The sequence below is a fragment of the Zalophus californianus genome, chromosome 11, assembly GCF_009762305.2.
Source record: "Zalophus californianus isolate mZalCal1 chromosome 11, mZalCal1.pri.v2, whole genome shotgun sequence".
Classification (NCBI taxonomy): domain Eukaryota; kingdom Metazoa; phylum Chordata; class Mammalia; order Carnivora; family Otariidae; genus Zalophus; species Zalophus californianus.
Genome location: NC_045605.1, coordinates 39,037,518 through 39,054,652, shown reverse-complemented (window position 1 = coordinate 39,054,652; position 17,135 = coordinate 39,037,518). Strand labels below are relative to the sequence as shown.

General features: G+C 42.8%; 1 long non-coding RNA gene across 5 annotated transcripts in view; it reads right to left on the bottom strand.

The window, feature by feature from the left end:
- Positions 1-14,645: 14,645 nt before the first annotated feature.
- Positions 14,646-17,135, bottom strand: part of LOC113914331 — a 76,651-nt gene continuing 74,161 nt past the window's right edge. For all 5 annotated transcript variants that reach the window (XR_003517440.2, XR_003517443.2, XR_003517439.2 and 2 more), the window contains exon 3: positions 14,646-15,444. This is a non-coding gene — a long non-coding RNA (uncharacterized LOC113914331). The remainder of the gene's footprint in view (positions 15,445-17,135) is intronic.

The window sequence follows — 17,135 nt, the reverse complement described above, 5'->3', positions numbered from 1 at the left end:
AGAAACAAATTAATAGACAGTATATTCTACCACTAGAATCAAACTAGATATTAATAACAGAAAGAAACTAGAAAATAAAAAATAGGAAAAGAAAGAACTAAAAATCAATAACAGGAAAATCTCCAAACAGTTGAAAACTAAACAACATTCTAAATAATCAATGGGTCAAAAGGGAAGTCTCAAGGGAAATTTAAAAATATATACAGAACCATTTGAATGGAAATGAAATGTAACATAAAATTTGTGAGAAACAGCTAAAGCAATGACAAGAGGGAAATTTATAGACTAAATGAACACATTAGGAAAGAGAAAAAGTCTCAAATCAATCATCTAAGCTCCTCTCTCAAGCATCTAGAACAAAAAGAACAAAATAAATCCAAAGGAGAGAGAAAGAAGGAAATAAAAATGATAAAAGCATAAATCAATAAAACTGAAAGCAGAAAAACAGAAAAAATCAGGGAAACAAAGAGCTGATTCTTTTTTTAAAAAATCAATAAAACTGATAAATCTCTAGCAAGATCGACAAAGGAAAAAAAAAAGAAAGACACAAATTACCAATACCAGGAATGAAACAGGGGACACACTGAAACTGCAGAAATCAAAAGGATAATAAGGGAATGCTGTGAACAACACTATTATGAATGCTGCAAACACAAATATTTATGTGACAACTTAGTTGAAATGGACCAAGTCCCTGAAAAACACAAACTGCCACAACCCACCAATATCAAATAGATCACTTGAATAACCCTAAAACTGTTGAGGAAACTGAACTCATAATTTTAAAACTATCAAAAAGAAATCTCCAGGCCCACATGTTTTCACTAGAAAATTCTAATAAAAGTTTGAATAAGAATTAACACAAATTCTACACAATCTTTACCAGAAAATAGAAGATTTCCCAATTTATTTCATAAGCTAACATTACCATGATCCCCAAATTAGACAAAGACAGTACCAAAAAGTGCAGGCCAGTATCCCTTGAGAATATAGATGTAAAAATCCTTAACAAAAGATTAGCAAATAGAATTCAGTAATATATAAAAGGAATTATACACCATGATTAAGATTTATTCCAGGGATTCAAGCCTGTTTCAATATTCAAAAATCAGTGGATTCTGCCTAAAGACATACGAAGACTAAAGAAGAAAAATCCTATGTTCATACCGACTAATGAAGAAATACCATTGACAAAATTAAACACCATTTCATGATTTAAAAAAAACTCAGAAAAACAGTAATAGAAGGAAACTTTCTCAACTTGATAAATAACATTTACCAAAAAAACCTATGGATAATATTTTACTTAGAGGTGAAAAAATGCTTAGGACTGCAGCAAGTATGTCCATTCTCACCACTTTTACAAACACAGTGCTGGAAGTTCTAGCCAGTGTGATAAGTGAAGAAAAGAAAAAAGGTACCCAGATCAGAAACGAAGAAATAAAACTTTCCCTATTTGCAGATGACATGATTGTCTGTAGAAAGTCCCAAGAAATCTACAAAAGAAGTCTTAGGAGTAAGAAGTGAGGTCAGCAAGCTTGCAGGACACCCTAGAAACATACAGAAATCAACTGTATTTCTATATACCACCAATGAACACATGGACATTGAAGTTAAAAATATAATATTATTTACAATCATTCAAAGAAATGAAAGTAGGTGTAAATCAAACAAAACACATGTAGGACTTGTATACGGAACACTGAGAAAGAAGTGAAAGAAGATTTTAAAAATGAGAGTTCTAATGACGGACTGGAAGACTCATAGGAAAGATCTCAGTTTTCCCAAAATCAATATATAGGTTTACACAGTCCTGTCAAAATATCAGCAAAATTTTTTTGGTAGACTTAGACAAGATTATTCTAAAATTTATATGGAAAAGCAAATGAACTAGAATAACTAAAGCAATTTTGAAAAAGAGTAAAGAGGATTCAGTCTATCCAGTTTGAAGACTAAATATATAGGAAAAGTAAGCAAGACATAAGACATGTTAAGTCTCATACTTTATACAAAAATCAACTTTTTTTTTAGTAATTAACAAATTGTAAAATTATACAAAAATGGATGATGGACTTATATGTAAAACTATAAAATTTTTAGGACAAAAACAGGAGAAAAGCTATGGGACCTATAAGCGTTCCTACACATGAAGGAAAAGCAAAATCCATAAAAGGAAAAATTGATAAATTAGAAGTCATCAAAATTAAAAACATTTGCTCTGCTAAAGGCCCTGTTAAGGGAAAAAAAAAAAAAAAAAAGCTGGAGGGCCTGGGTGGCTCAGTGGGTTAGGTTAAGCACCTGGCTCAATTTGGGCTCAGGTCATGATCTCAGGATTGAGCCCTGCTTGGGGCTTGGTGCTCAGAGGGCAGTCTGCTTCTCTCCCTCTCCCTCTGCCTCTGCCCCTCCCCCTGCCCACACTCTCACTCTCTAAATAAAATAAATAAATCTTTAAAGAAAAGGGAAAAAAAGCTACTGGGAGAAAATATTTGCAAACCACATATCTGAAAAAGAACATCTAGAATGTATGAAAAGTTCTCCAAACTCAACAGCAAAAATTCTGATTAGAATATGGGTGAAAGACATGAAGACACATTTCACTGAAGAGAATATACAGACTGCAAATAGGCACATAAAAAGATGTTCAACATTATTGGTCATTAGGGAAATGCAAATTAAAACCACAAGAAGATATCACTACACATCTATCAGAATTAAAAATTAAAAAATAGTGACAACACGAAATGCTGGCAAGAACACAGAGAAATTGGATCACACTGCTGGTAGGAATGTGAAGTGGTACCGCTACTTTGGAAAACAGTTTGGCAGCTACCATATGATGTAGCAATTGCGCTCCTTGGCATCAATCCCAGAGAAGTGAAGACTTAATGTTCTCTCTCTCTCTCTCTCTCTCTCTCTCTCTCTCTCTCTCTCTCTCTCTCACACACACACACACACACACACACACCTAGCCATGAGTGTTCATAGCAGCTTTATTCATAATAACCTCAAACTGGAAATAACATAGATGTCCTTCCAGTGGTGAGTGATTAAAGAAATAAATGCAAAACGAAGTTCAGGGGAGAGAAATTGGCTGCAGCAGCGGGAGCAGAGAGATGCGGTGTCCCTGGCTGCGAAGGTGGAGAAAGGGGACTACAGAGCCCGGGAACTCAGGCAGCTTCTAGAAGCTGGAAAAGATTTTCAAAGAGAGTTGGAATCTTGGCAGCACTGGACAAAGGGAAAAGAAAATTACGAACTGGTCTTGGCAGAACTGGGCAAAGAGAAAAGGCAATTGCTAATGCAGAGCCCTGTTTCAAGTCAGCCTGGAGCTACAGTGGGCATTGCCCTCCCGGGACTTCGGGTCGGGGCTGAGCAGCAGCGTATTGCCGCCCCTCGAAGGGCGCCCTGGTGGTGCTCACACCCACATCTGTCTGGATAGCTCGCGGCTCGAGACTGCAGTCGGCAGTCTTAATCTTCCCATCTTCCCTCGCCTTGACCCAGAGTGGAGAAAATATTTTACTGAAAAGTGACTTTGTAATGTCAAATGCCAAAGCTCCTATCATTCAGTGTGGTACAAACTGGGACTTTCAGAATTTTGGTGAACTTTTATATTTTGTGCTTCTTTAAAAGAAGGGTACAGGTAAGTGAAAGCAAAACGGGAGGGTAATGGGATGATGAGAGCTTTGGGAGTTGGGTTCTCTAAGGAACTGATGATGCTATACCTGTGATTGTAACTTTGTTGTTGTTGTTTTTGAAGATTTTATTTATTTGAGAGAGAGAGAGAGCACGAGCAGGGGGAGGGACAGAGGGAGAAGCAGACTCCCCCCTGAGCAGGGAGCCTGATGCGGGGGCTCAATCCCAGGACCCTGGGATCATGACCTGAGCCCAAGGCAGACGCTTAACCCACGGAGCCACTCAGGCGCCTCTGTAACTTTTTTTGTTAACACAGTTTGATTTTTAACTCTAAATGAGACTCTGAATTGGATGGTCACATAAATTCACCCTAAAGCCCCCAACTAGTTGGACTCAGTATTATCATGTCCACAATAGACTTTTAAGAACCATTTATAATACTCGGCTTTAAAAAATGAGGGTGCGGGGCGCCTGGGTGGCTCAGTCATTAAGCATCTGCCTTTGGCTCGGGTCGTGATCCCGCGGTCCTGGGATCGAGCCCCGCGTCGGGCTCCCTGCTCAGCGGGAAGCCGGCTTATCCCTCTCCCACTTCCCCTGCTTGTGTTCCTTCTCTCGCTTTGTCTCTGTCAAGTAAATAAATAAAGTCTTTAAAAAAAATAAAAAATGAGGGTGCTTTTTTGAAATGTGAACTAATAAACTTAAATAAGTTATATTCATACTTGCTGTTTATAGAATTGGTATCAGTGTAGCTTTTGAGTTTATAGCCAACATGGTATCCTGAAATATTCTTTTTTTTTAAGGTTTTATTCATTTATTTGAGAGAGAGCATGAGCAGGGGGAGCAGCAGGTAGAGGGAGAGGGAGAAGCAGGCTCCCCGTTGAGCAGGGAGCCCAATGTGGGGCTTGATCCCAGGACCTCAGGATCATGACCTGAGCGGAAGGCAGATGTTTAACCGACTGAGCCACCCAGGTGCCCCCTGAAATATTCTTCAACTCATAACTAGTTCTCCTAGCCTCAATTTTAAAAGAAAATCCGATAAGACTAAGTTACCAACCAATCTTAAACATCTTCTATAAACCTATGCCACTATAAACAATGTTACTAAATGCTATTAAAAACAATTCTTTGTTATTATTATAAAAAATAAAAACAATTCTAAAAAAAGGGGGTACATCCAAACCATGGAATAGCAGTCAGCAATAAAAAAAAAACCAACTGATTCATACAAAACCTAGAGGACTCTCCAGGGAATTATGCTGAGCAAAAAAATAGCCAATCCCAAATGGTTATATTTTGTTATATAGCGAAACTTTCTTGAAATGACAAAATGACAAAACCAGATTAGCGGTTGCCCTGGGACAAGGAGGGAGCAGGGCCAGAAGGGAAGCAGGTGTGGCTATAAACAGAGCCCGTGAGCATCCTGCTGATGACCTGTATCGTGACTGTACCAACGTCAGTATGCTGGTTGTCCTAGGATACTGCACTACAGGTTTGGAAAAGTTCATGTTGGGGGGAACTAGGTAAAGCGTCCACAGGTTCTCTCTCTGTCACTTCTTACAACTGCATTTGAATCTACAATTATCTCACAATAGAAAGTCTAATTTAAAAAAAAAAGTAGCTATTCTTAGCTCTCCATCTGTTCAAAAACAGATGGCAGCCTGGGTTTGACCTACAGGCTGTAGTAGTTAATTGAGTTTAATGCAAACACCAAGAAACCCTATATATGTTCATTTAGTGGTGTTTTAGATGCTAAAACTTTAGAGATCTAAGCACAATCAGAGGTCTTAAAAAATGTGTTTTCAGTCCCTAGTTCTTGTAACTACTGTAGTGGTTTTCTGGAGGGAGGCGTCCACTGCCACTCCTAACTTGAAAGGGATACAAACAGTGGGTCTGTAACCTCCTCTGGATTTGGTCTTCAAAAGCCTCTGTTCGTGCTTTCCTATCAGCATCATGAGCTCAGGTCTGCTAAGCCAGTTACCACGCGTCCATTTGCTTTCCTTCTCCATCTTACCAGGTTTCGTTCTTCTTAACTTTGCTCACTTTCTCTTCATCCTGGGAATTCCGTTTTCCTTCATTGTTTTACCATGAGGAGGGAGCAGGTGCTCAGCTCACCATCATTAACCAGAGGTCTTTATTCAAATAATCATAGTCTGAGCCAACGCATCAGGGACTCACGTGGTTGTAAGGGTTTAGCATGACATCTGGGCTTGTCATCATTCCTACCCAGTGAAGAACTGGGACGTGGGCATATGCCCCAGCCCATGGTATTTCGGGCACATGGACTCAAATCATCATGCTGGACGTAGCTGAGATTAGTTCTTATCATTACTGCACGTGGTTAGACTAGAAGGCGGGGGGGGGGGGGGGTCAAATCCTAAGCAGAACTTGAAGGAGGAAGTACAGTAAGATGTCCTTATTTGGATGTGGAATTTTCTTCAAAATCCTTTCTTTCTCCTGCTTTTTGTTTTGTTTTACTAATACCAATATTTGGGGCCCATCTTCAACTGCAGGCTGGAGTCCTAATCTTAGATACTTAATCAGAATCTATGAGGGTGCTGCAGGAAGAGATAGGAGATTGAACCAGTAATCTCTATAGACCTTTCTGGAAATATGTACATTTATAGCTTTATGGAAATATCCTCTGAGTTCCACATCGCAAGTTTACACGCCAGCCATAAGCTACGTGCCAGCCTGGGGAGATGCTCTGTTGGGGGAGAGCTTCAGAGTGGGGCAGAATGATGGTGGGGGGCAAGAACAGCTAAGCACAAGGCTCCTGCGGGCTGTTCCGGAGTGGCTCAGCCTCTGTTGTGGGTCTATCAGGATGATATACATCCTGCCTCAGGCTATGCCACCCACTGAAATAAGGGGAAAGTTAGGATACAACATAACACAAGGAGTACATTTCCTCAAGGTCACGGCTCTCCGAGGATGTTTGCATGAGGGGATTAGGAACTGCAAAGAACTACTTGTGTTATCTGTTCTGCTTGACATTTTGCAGGGTTGACACTTTATCGATGTTTGCATTTATATAGAAAGCAAGGATTTAGAGCTTGTTAAGTTTTGCCATTTTGACAGATAAGATGGTATTCTAATATTATTTAAACAGAAATACCTTTGCTTATAAAGTTGCGCTTTTTCCCCCCCTTGGACTTGCTGGCCATTTGTATTTTTCTTTTGTGAACCAAGTGTTCTCTCACTTATTTGAAAATATTTACTGGTCACCTCTGTTAGCTCCTGAGAAAATAGGGTTAACAAGACAAGTTCCTTTCCCATTTCACTGAGCTCATGATTTAGAGGAAGTAGATAAACGTTAAATAAGTAACACAATTTTTGTAAATGTTTCTGAAACTTAAAACAAAAGCCAAGAATTTGATATATGAGTCAGAGTTATTTTATTATGTGTGGGTCTTCTAAACTTTATCTTTTATTCACTTGCTCTGTCATGGGCTGAAAATGGTGAACAAAAGTCTCCACTTACTAGTATGTTTCTGTCTGTCACCCCTTGTACTTCTCATAATTTCTGTTAAGAAAAACTTGATCATTTTACCTGGTGCAGCCACTGTGGAAGACAGTATGGAGGTTCCTCAAAAAGTTAAAAATAAAACTACCCTACCACCCAGTAATTGCACTACTAGGTATTTACCCAAAAGATACAAAGATACTGATTCAAAGGGGGTACATGCACCCCGATATTTATTATCAACAATAGCCAGACTATGGAAAGAGCCCAAATGTCCATGAGCTGATGAATGGATAAAGATGTGGTATTTATGTACAATGGAATATTACGGAGCCATCCAAAATAATAAAATCTTGCCATTTGCAACCACATGGATAGAGCTAGAGTGTATTATGCTAAGCGAAGTAAGTCAGAGAAAGACAAAAACCATTGATTTCACTCATATGTGGGGTTTAAGAAACAAAACAGATGAACATAGAGGAAGGGAAAAAAAGAGAGGAAGGCAAACCATGAGACTGTTAATGATAGAGAACAGACTGAGGGTTGATGGATGGAGGGAGGTGGGTGGGGGAGGGGCTGGATGGGGGATGGGTATTAAGGGTATTAAGGAGAGCACTTATTGTGATGAGCACTGGGTGATGTATGGAAAGGATGAATCACTGAATCGTACATCTGAACTAATATTACACTGTATGGCTAACTGCAATTTTAAAACAATATATATATACATATATATGGAAATTGTTATAAAAAAGAAAAACTTGTACATATTCCTAATTTTTAGATCTCCATCTTGAATTATATACTCTATCATTCTTTATCTCTTCTATGCTTTTTGCTCCCATTCAGCTTTAATAGTGAGGTTGTGAATACTGCTTTCTTCTAGTTTCCCAGACAATTTCATGTTCTCCTGTCTCTTGATACAAATATTTAAGGCTGTAAATTCTCCTCCCAGCACTGTTAACCATATTGTCATTTTCTGCATGTATCACTGATCTACTTTTTGCCCATCCTTCTACTTTCAATGGTCTCAAATCACTTTAAAATGTATCTTTTTTATATGATGAATACTTGGGTTTTCCTTATAATCCTATTTGAGACTTTTTCTCTAAATAAGTATATCCAGGCCACTTATATTTACAGAGACAGCTCTTTGGTTTTGTTTCTGTCATCATATTTTACACTTTTTATTTCCATCGATGCTTTAGAATAATTTCCAGTATGTGACTTACTTCCTTTGCTCATGTATGTGTTTGATCACTTTAAAGGTTTTTATTTTGTCTTACCTTTAACTGGTTACCTTAATTTATTAATATCCTTTTCACTAGTGTCTGTCTAATGACACCATATAAAAATGATGACAGGGCACCTGGATGGCTCAGTTGGTTAAGCATCGGACTGTTGATTTTGGCTAGGTCATGATGGCAGGGTCATGAGATTGAGCCCTGTGTTGGGCTCCATGCTGTGTGTGGAGCCTGCTTAAGATTCTCTCTCTCTCTCTCTCTCTCTCTCTCTCTCTCTCCCTGTGCCCCTTGCCTGTTCATGCTTTTCTCTCTCAAACATAAATAATAAATAAATAAATATGACAAAATAATAGTATGCTTTTACTTCTTCATACTCCCCCTTCCACTAAATAAGCTGATTATATTATTTCTACTTATTCTTTCAGTACTTACCCTTATACTTTAAATTATAAACTTGAAATAATTTTTACTCCTAATCAAAGCAGGAATTCAGAATACTTATGCCACTTCTTACCTTCTCCTCCTACCTCCAAGTTCTGTTACACCATTTTTGTATCCATAACTTCCACACTTGATCCTTCTTCATCTCACAGCAAATTCTTCTGCTGTAGTTCTTCCATTTATCTCCTGATTGTTTGGACTTTATCCTCTTATAGCTTCTTCACAAAATGGTCATGAGAGATATATTCCTTAATTTTCCCATGTTTGTGTGCATTACATACACACAGAAGTGGTAGTTTGATACATTCTCTTACTGGAATGGACACTGGTCAGGAATATGTGTCTCTGTCGTTCATTGGTGTATTTCAATGCTCAGAACAGTACCTGGCGCCTAGTTGTACTATAAATATTTGCTAAATGAATATACAAAGAAAAACACAAAAGTGGTCTTGGGTAGGGCTTTTTCCTCCTGAGAATTTTGTCAGCATCAACCTTCTAGTGCTAAATGCAAGAGAGGAGACATCTGAGGCCTGATTTTTACCTCTGTAACAACTTACTTTTGGTTCTCAGCATCTGACCTTGAGGTGCCTAGGTGTGGTTTTTTGTGTGTTTATCTTGCTTGGAGTTGTTGAACTTCTTGAATCTGTGGGTTTATATTTTTCATCAAATTTGAAAAACTTTAAGCCAATTTTTATTAATGTTCAGTGTGTGCTCTTAAAAAATATTCATTCTCTGTTGAGTGAAAAGATCTGTATTTATCTACTAGATCAAGATGATTAATTTTGTCATTCAAATCTTCTATCTTTGCTCTTTTCAGCTGGTTCCTCCATTTCTGAAAGGTGTATCTTAAAATCTGCAACTAAAACTGTTGATCTATTTCTAGTGCGTCCATGGTCACTTGCTTTATCTATTTTGAAGCTATATTGTTGGCAACATACATATCCATGATCATATCATTTATTATTACTTTACTAGTATATGTCATCCTTTGCCCCTTATGGCACGCTCATTTTATAATTGTTTTCCTAATGTTAAAATTGCTGCCATGGCCAGTCTGAGAGGACTGTGTGAGGCAGGGAATTTCAATGTTTCTAGAAAATCTGGGTAGATGAATGAATGGGAAAAACTTCAACTGAGCCAGTAATGCAGCTAGAGGCAGCGGTATTTCAAGGTGGAGGGCCTTGCAAAAGGAGTCCACGATGGGCTTTATGCATTTACTCCAGTCCACAGGAGTTGGTGCCTTGTGAGTTAGGCCTAATCCCAAAAGGCTTAATATGCTTTCTCAGAGAATGGAGGTGATCAGCGTTGTGGACAGCTGTGCTTTGTTTCAGTTGGAAAAGGAATATTCACAGGTGGAGACAGGTGTCCTTCCTAGGAAGGTTCAAAGATAGACAGCTTGCATATAACAATGGGGAAGTCAACAACAAGGGAAGGAGAGAGATCCTTACCCATGGCAGTACTGCGCATCCCAATGCTCACTCTGGTCTACTTTCCTTAAATTATTACTCAACAGCTTAAGGGATTAAAAGCTTTTTGAAAAGACTGGCTCCTTTCCAGAGGACTGGCAGGCAGGGAGATAATACAGATGACCCAATTGAAATACATTGAAGTCAGAGACATTTTCCTTATACAATAATGAGAAAATACTCAGAATAGAAGAGGACAGACTGGGTACTAAACTGCACAAAGCCCCATAAGAAAAATTAGGCCTGATAGAGCAGGTGAGGCGAACCCTCCAGACATAAGTGCTCTTCCTTGATCTTGGAAGCCTGAGGGAAAGTGGGACAAGAATCCAGAGGATGTGCAAACCCTCACCCAATTTGAGTACAGATATCCTGAAAGAGTCATGAGGAAACTACTCATATATTTCCTTGATCTTAAGATTCTGTACCTCATTTTTTCATGCTTAACCAAGTCTGTGGCAAATACTGTAGAGAACACAGAATTAGAGATGGCTCCTAGGGGGAAGAATTGCATTCAAGGTAAGGCAGACACTTCAATAGACGAGTGGATAAAGAAGGTGTGGTCCATATATACAATGGAATATTACTCAGCCATCAGAAAGGGTGAATATCCAACTTTTACATCAACATGGATGGGACTGGAGGAGTTTATGCTAAGTGAAATAAGTCAAGCAGAGAAAGTCAATTATCATGTGATTTCACTTATTTGTGGAACATAAGGAATAGCAAGGAGGACATTAGGGGAAGGAAGGGAAAAAGGAAGGGGGGGAAATCGGAGGGGGAGACGAACCATGAGAGACTATGGACTCTGAGAAACAAAATGAGCGTTTTAGAGGGGAGGGGGGTGGGGGGAATGTGTTAGTCCAGTGATGGGTATTAAGGAGGGCATGTATGGAGCATGGAGCATTGGGTGTTATGCACAAACAATGAATCATGGAACGCTACATCAAAAACTAATGATGTACTGTATTGTGTCTAACATAATAAAAAAATAAATCTCATTGGAAAAAAAAAAAGTAAGGCGGACACCTTTAGGAGGACCACATGGGACATTTTTAATACAGGGCTATATACACGCACATATAATATGATGGTAGACTTCCAAAAAGAAATCTAAGAGCCACAGTTCCAAGAGATTTCCTTCTTTTTCTACCTCCAACAGGTAAATAATGATGTGAGATCCTTTGGGCGGGAAAGGGAGGGACGATCATTCCTTCCATCTTCCTAACAACCCTGATCAGGTGTCCCCATCTCCAAAGTACAGGTGAGTCTGACGGCACACTTCCTATTTCCTCATGAAGGAGGCATGGAGGAAAGGTATTGGCTGCTCTGTTTTGAACTGTCAGGCAAGGAACGAAAGCTGGTAGCTTCAGAACCAGGAGAAACACAAATACATCTTGGCATTGTGATTTTTTAAAACACATCAAGTGACACCTTTTAAACCAATGACAATTATTTCTATTCCTGTTTCTAACCCGATTCCTCTTTGGGAATTTGCTCTTCAAGAAATGTTAGGCTGGGTAATGAGGGCTCTGAGAGCCAAGAGCCCAGATCCTGTTGTACAACCCCAGCATGACTTTCTGTGAAACTCCTAATAAATCATTCAGTTTTGCCTTGAAGCTGCTGAATAACTTGGAATAATGTGAGAGATGGTGTCTCAAATCATTACTGGGGCACCCACATGGGAGTACTATTTACCCTGGGAATTGTTAAATTCTACCCGCAGTAAATTGGCATCTCCTCCTGGCCAGGAGGTGGTTCACATCAAAGTTGTGTTAACTTTTAAAAGGCCATTTTCAGCCTGCTTTCACCAAGCCTGTCTGGTAATTGCCTTCTCTTGAAAATCCAGATCAAATTCACTAGGCCCCCTGACAGACAACAAAGAGGAAAACAGTGAGTGAAAATAAGAGCCAGGAGCACCTAAAGGATCTGTTACACAGTGGATGGTGTTGTGTCAGCCCGGCAAGGAGAGCCTAGGGAGGCAGGCCTTGATGTACGTTCTGTGAAGTTTGACAAGAAGGAAAGGAATGGCCACTTACTGAGCATCTACAACGTTTCAGGCGCGATGTCATGCTTTTTCCCTATTTCTCCTCCCAACATCCTCCACATAGTAAAATGAACCTTACTTGATCGATGTGGGTTAACTGCAGCTCAGGTTATGGGACCTGACTGAGGTTTATCTGACTAGAAAGTGGCTGAGTTAAGAGTTCCCAGAGCACATGCTCTTCTCACACCGTACCCCAAATGTCCTAGGCAAGAATGCCCAGATGTTGTAATAAGGAACCCACAAAACAGATATCTCTCCTGGATTGCTACGGGGTTGAGGGTCCTGGCCCAGCGAGCAACAGATGAGACACTGAGTGGGCTGTTAGATACCAAGTGGACAAAGCCGAACTCACGGCCTGTTTGAGATGGCATCCGAGGCTGCTCATGACCACTGTCCAGTAAGGACTGTTCACACATACCTGGGCAGGAAAGGTTTCTTTAGACGGGGAGAGTGGTGAGAAGGAAATCAGTATTTATTGAGAGGTAATAGATCTTAATGATGAAGAGCATGGATGCTGGAGCCAGACTGTCTGAGCCTTAATCTCATGTGCTGTCTTGCTGCAAAACGACCCAATGTGTGTGTGCACAAGAGGATGGCTGGGGGTGGGGGCAGCAGAGATGGATGAACAAGAGTGGCCGTGTGCTGGCTTGCAGAAACTGCTCAATAGCTCCATGAGGTATGTCGTATTATTCTATTTTTATATATGCTTGAAATTGCCCATAACAAAAGTATAAAAATAAAAACAAACAAACCTGGGCTTCTCCACTTACTTGTTGTCAGACACTGAGAAGTTTCTTGGCCTGCCTCAGTTTACTCATCTGTACAACTGAGTATTAACAGTACCCACCTCCTAGGGCTGTATGAGAAATATGTGAGTTAATATGTGTAAAATGCTGAGCTACCATTACTATTCATAGAGTAACCACTATGTCCCAGGAGCCGGACCTGGCTTTACAAATTTACTGTTGCAATTGATTCCTCCCATCAACCCTATGAGGCAAGATAACCTCCACTTTCACATGAGGAAGTGGACTCAAAAGGGGTTCCGGCAGCAAAACCTGCATAAAGACCCAGGTTTGCTCAATAAGCCCCGTTTTCTACTAGATGGCCCACTTCCCGAGAAGTGACTTGACCAGTTATTTACAGACAGGGAAACTGAGACTCGGTGGGATTCCACTGTTCTAAGCGTAGGCTGGGAACTAAACACAGACCAGGCGATCACGCGACACATGGCCCGGGCTCTTTCTAGCGGAGTGGATGGGCATTCCTTGCCCCACCCTCAACAGCCACTCTTGGGACAGAAGGGGGCACAGCTCCACATCTCAGTGGCCCTGTGGCCGCTGTGAAGAACAGGAATGCCTCCTCTTTGCTCTGCACCTGAATGAGCAGGTCCCTGAGACCATGGCCTTCAGCCTTTCCCAGACCACAAACACTGGGGCTTGGAAGAGAACCAAACAAGGGAGAGAAAAATAGAAACTTAAGAAACACTATAGGCTAGCAGCCTCTGCATTTGATAAATATTTTAGTAAATCTCTTCCCGGGGCCATAAAAGTCACCTGAGTGGGCCCAAGGCCACACAGCATCTCCCCCTGAGACCAGCTCTCACAGAGGGGCCCACAGAGCTCTGTCAGCCCCACTGAGGTCCAGGAATGCGGGGCATCAGCTGGGGTCCTTCCTTCCAACAGCTTCTTCATCTTCCTGAGGAACTCGCTCCAAGAGGCCCCACGTCCTCAGTAACCGCCTGAGCCATCAGTGAGCAAGTCATGTAGCCACCGTGATTAGAAAAGCACTTCTCTCCCCACAAACCTCTCTGTAATCAGCAATGATGAGCGGACCAACACCCTCACAATAGTCATCATGAATCTGACTTCCAAAAAGGGGTCACTCCCTCGGGAACCAGGGCCGGGCTCACAATGCCCTCAGAATACAGTGCAGAACCTTTCTGGCAGGGCCAATTTGCATCAAAAACTCAGCTGGACTGCAAACAATTTGCATCCTTTCAGCGGGAACAGAACCGAGTCTGACCTTTCCCTTCAGGACCACTTTCCCATTGCTGTTTCTAACTGGTGTAAAAAGCACTTGTAGTCATATTCCAATTAGAACTCTTCCTTCGCTCAAACAGACCAATTAGTGCACCCTGTCTTCCCCCTCTCAAGAGTCTCTCAATCTTCAACCGATCCAGACAAAAAGCAGAAGCCATCCTGGAAGCGATTCAAGCAGGGAGCGGAGGGGAGGTGAAGGTTGGGGGGGGCGGGGCGGGGAGAGAAGAGGGACACGGCCTCCCGGAGAGGGTGCCCAACACCTCCTTGCACTTCCCTCAGAGCAAGGCCACCTCCTGGCAAAGCAAGATAAACATCCAGTTTAAGGCTATTATCTCCTTTATTCAAAAAATAAATATTTCACTTTTGAGTCGACATATTTCAAATCACATTAAGCACAGAGAAGAAATACAGTCCCTTTGGAAATCGTGAACCACATGTAGGCAAAGAGTCATGTTCTAAACAATGGGGATGGGGTGAGCACTGATTCCAACTGATTCATGACCCAGAAGATTCCTCCTCTCACCAGGTGGAGCTACATATCGATTTCAGGAGCGAAAAAGAAACACACACACACACACACACACACACACACACACACACTGCTTTGAAGTCTGAAAGGCACATGAAGTGGACCATAAGGTGTATGGCACATTCACTGATAAAACGTTCCCTATTCCCTCCCAGGGAAATTGGAGAAACTTTAATCAAGTCAAACACCAGAGAAGACAGGGTGCTCCAGCTTAGAGCTCAGCATCAGGAAAAATCTCTGAATATGAAAGCCATTTTTCTTTCGTTTTCCCCCTCCCGGGCTCCGGCTCCCTGCTGGGGGAGTCTGCCCCCCCCCCCCCGGTGCTCACTCGGTGATGGTGGGGCGCGTGGCCACGTACACGAACACCACGATCAGGAGCACAACCACGGCGAGCGTGGGCAGCACCACCGTGGTGATCTGCTGCCGGGCCTCCTGCATGGCCTGCTTCCGCTCCTTCTTGTCCTTGGATGTCTCCTTCTTGGGCTTGCCTTTGAGCTGCCGCATCTTTCCGGAGCAATGCTGGGAAGGTATGTCTGGAGAGGGTTTGGAAGGAAGGGCCACGCTCCTCTGGTCAAGGTGCCGAACTTCCTGGGGAGAGAACGATGATTAAAAATGAATGGGGGGAAAGGGAAAAGAAACTACAAAGTGAAAGGCAACTGCTAACCTGCAGCTCAGAAGACGGGGCGGGGGGGGCGGGGAGGAACAGTAGGGCTCAAGCGACAGATGTCAGCCCCTCTACCTAGCGGGTGTGGGGGTGAGTGGGATGTACCCTGGGACTCCAGGGCCCTCAGCGAACGGGGAGTGGGTCTCCAGCCTCCTCACTTAGGGCCTCTGTGCACGTGTGACACGGAAGGCCTGGAAAGCATGTGGTCTCCACTCAGAGGAGACGGGGCACCTGCCCTCCTCACTGTTCTGAGTGCCACAGCCTCCCCAGCCAGGCTTTAGTGGCAAGCTGCAGGCCACCTCTGGACTCCAGGCACGTGGCTCCGTCTTGCCCAAGCCCCGGGCTTGATTGCAGGCCAGCTCAGCCTCCCTGCGGCTAGAGAGAGCCCGGGGGCACTGGTTCACCAATCCGTCACACCTTCCTGAGCACCTCCCGTGTGCCGGGCACTGCTCGAGGAGCTGGGGACGAGGTGGAGGACTCCGTCCCACCCTCATGGCGCCCACGGTCCGGGGATGCCCCGTGGGCTGCAGCAGAGTGGAGATCCGAGTCAGACAGACAACAGAGACTGGCTGAGCATGTGGTCCGGCCGCCCACTCAAACTAGGATTCTGGTACATTCTGTGCCCTGAGGAGGTGCTCAGGTGGTGAAGCTGTGCTGTCAGGGGCCTGGGAATGAATTACAAACCTGTTACAAAACCTTGTCTGGAGCAACAGCTCCAGAAAAGTGGGATTCTTAGCCCTTTGGCTGACAATGAGATTGAGAAGGTGTCTGGCGCCTCCCAGGATCCCCAGAATGGCCAGAGGACCAGGCTCAGGAAATGAGCAGGACGAGGGAGCCGGCGCGGCCATAACCAGAGGCCAACTCACACCATGTCAGCACCCGGACCCTGCCACTGGAGCATGAGGTGCTGAGGCCACCAATGCTGTCCCTGGTGTCGCCGCGGTCACTATCCGGGATGAACTGCCGAGCGCCGGGCTTCTCTGCACCACCAGCTCCTGTGTGCATCAGACTTGGGATGTCCCCAGCCCAGCCTCTGAGTCTCTATGGTAGGTGGAGTGTCTTCTAAACACGGCCAAGGGGTGGCAGCTGGGTACTGGACAAAAAAGAAATCTGTCCATCACAGTACCCGGGACTAGCGTGGAGTTAGATGCTCTTGGAGGCAGGGGGGCAGTACTCTTCAGACAAAGGGACTTTTGTAACACGATCTTGTGTGTGCAGTTTTGTCCCAGGGCAGTGGGTGGCCTACTACCACACTGATGAGGAAGATGGCATTTACACCTAAGTGACCATGTTAAATGGCGAATCTGGAATGGGGCTTCTGAGACAGAAGAGGACTTGTATGAGACCTAACTGTTGGCAGAGGGATGTTCATCTCCTACCGCTCCTCTCATCGCATGTGGACCTGGGATTTTTGTCTACATTAGCCACATTGGGTAGAGTTTCTTATGGTGCAAGATGACTAATTTTCGTGCACTGGGATGGCATAAGGCCAGCCAAAAGCAAATATTAAAGTTTAGGACAACCCTATTTTGGCAAGTGTACAATTTCCATTAGGCTTTTAAAAATACTCTCTAGTACTCTCTTAACACCTGACAAGTATAGGAATCCCTGCTTT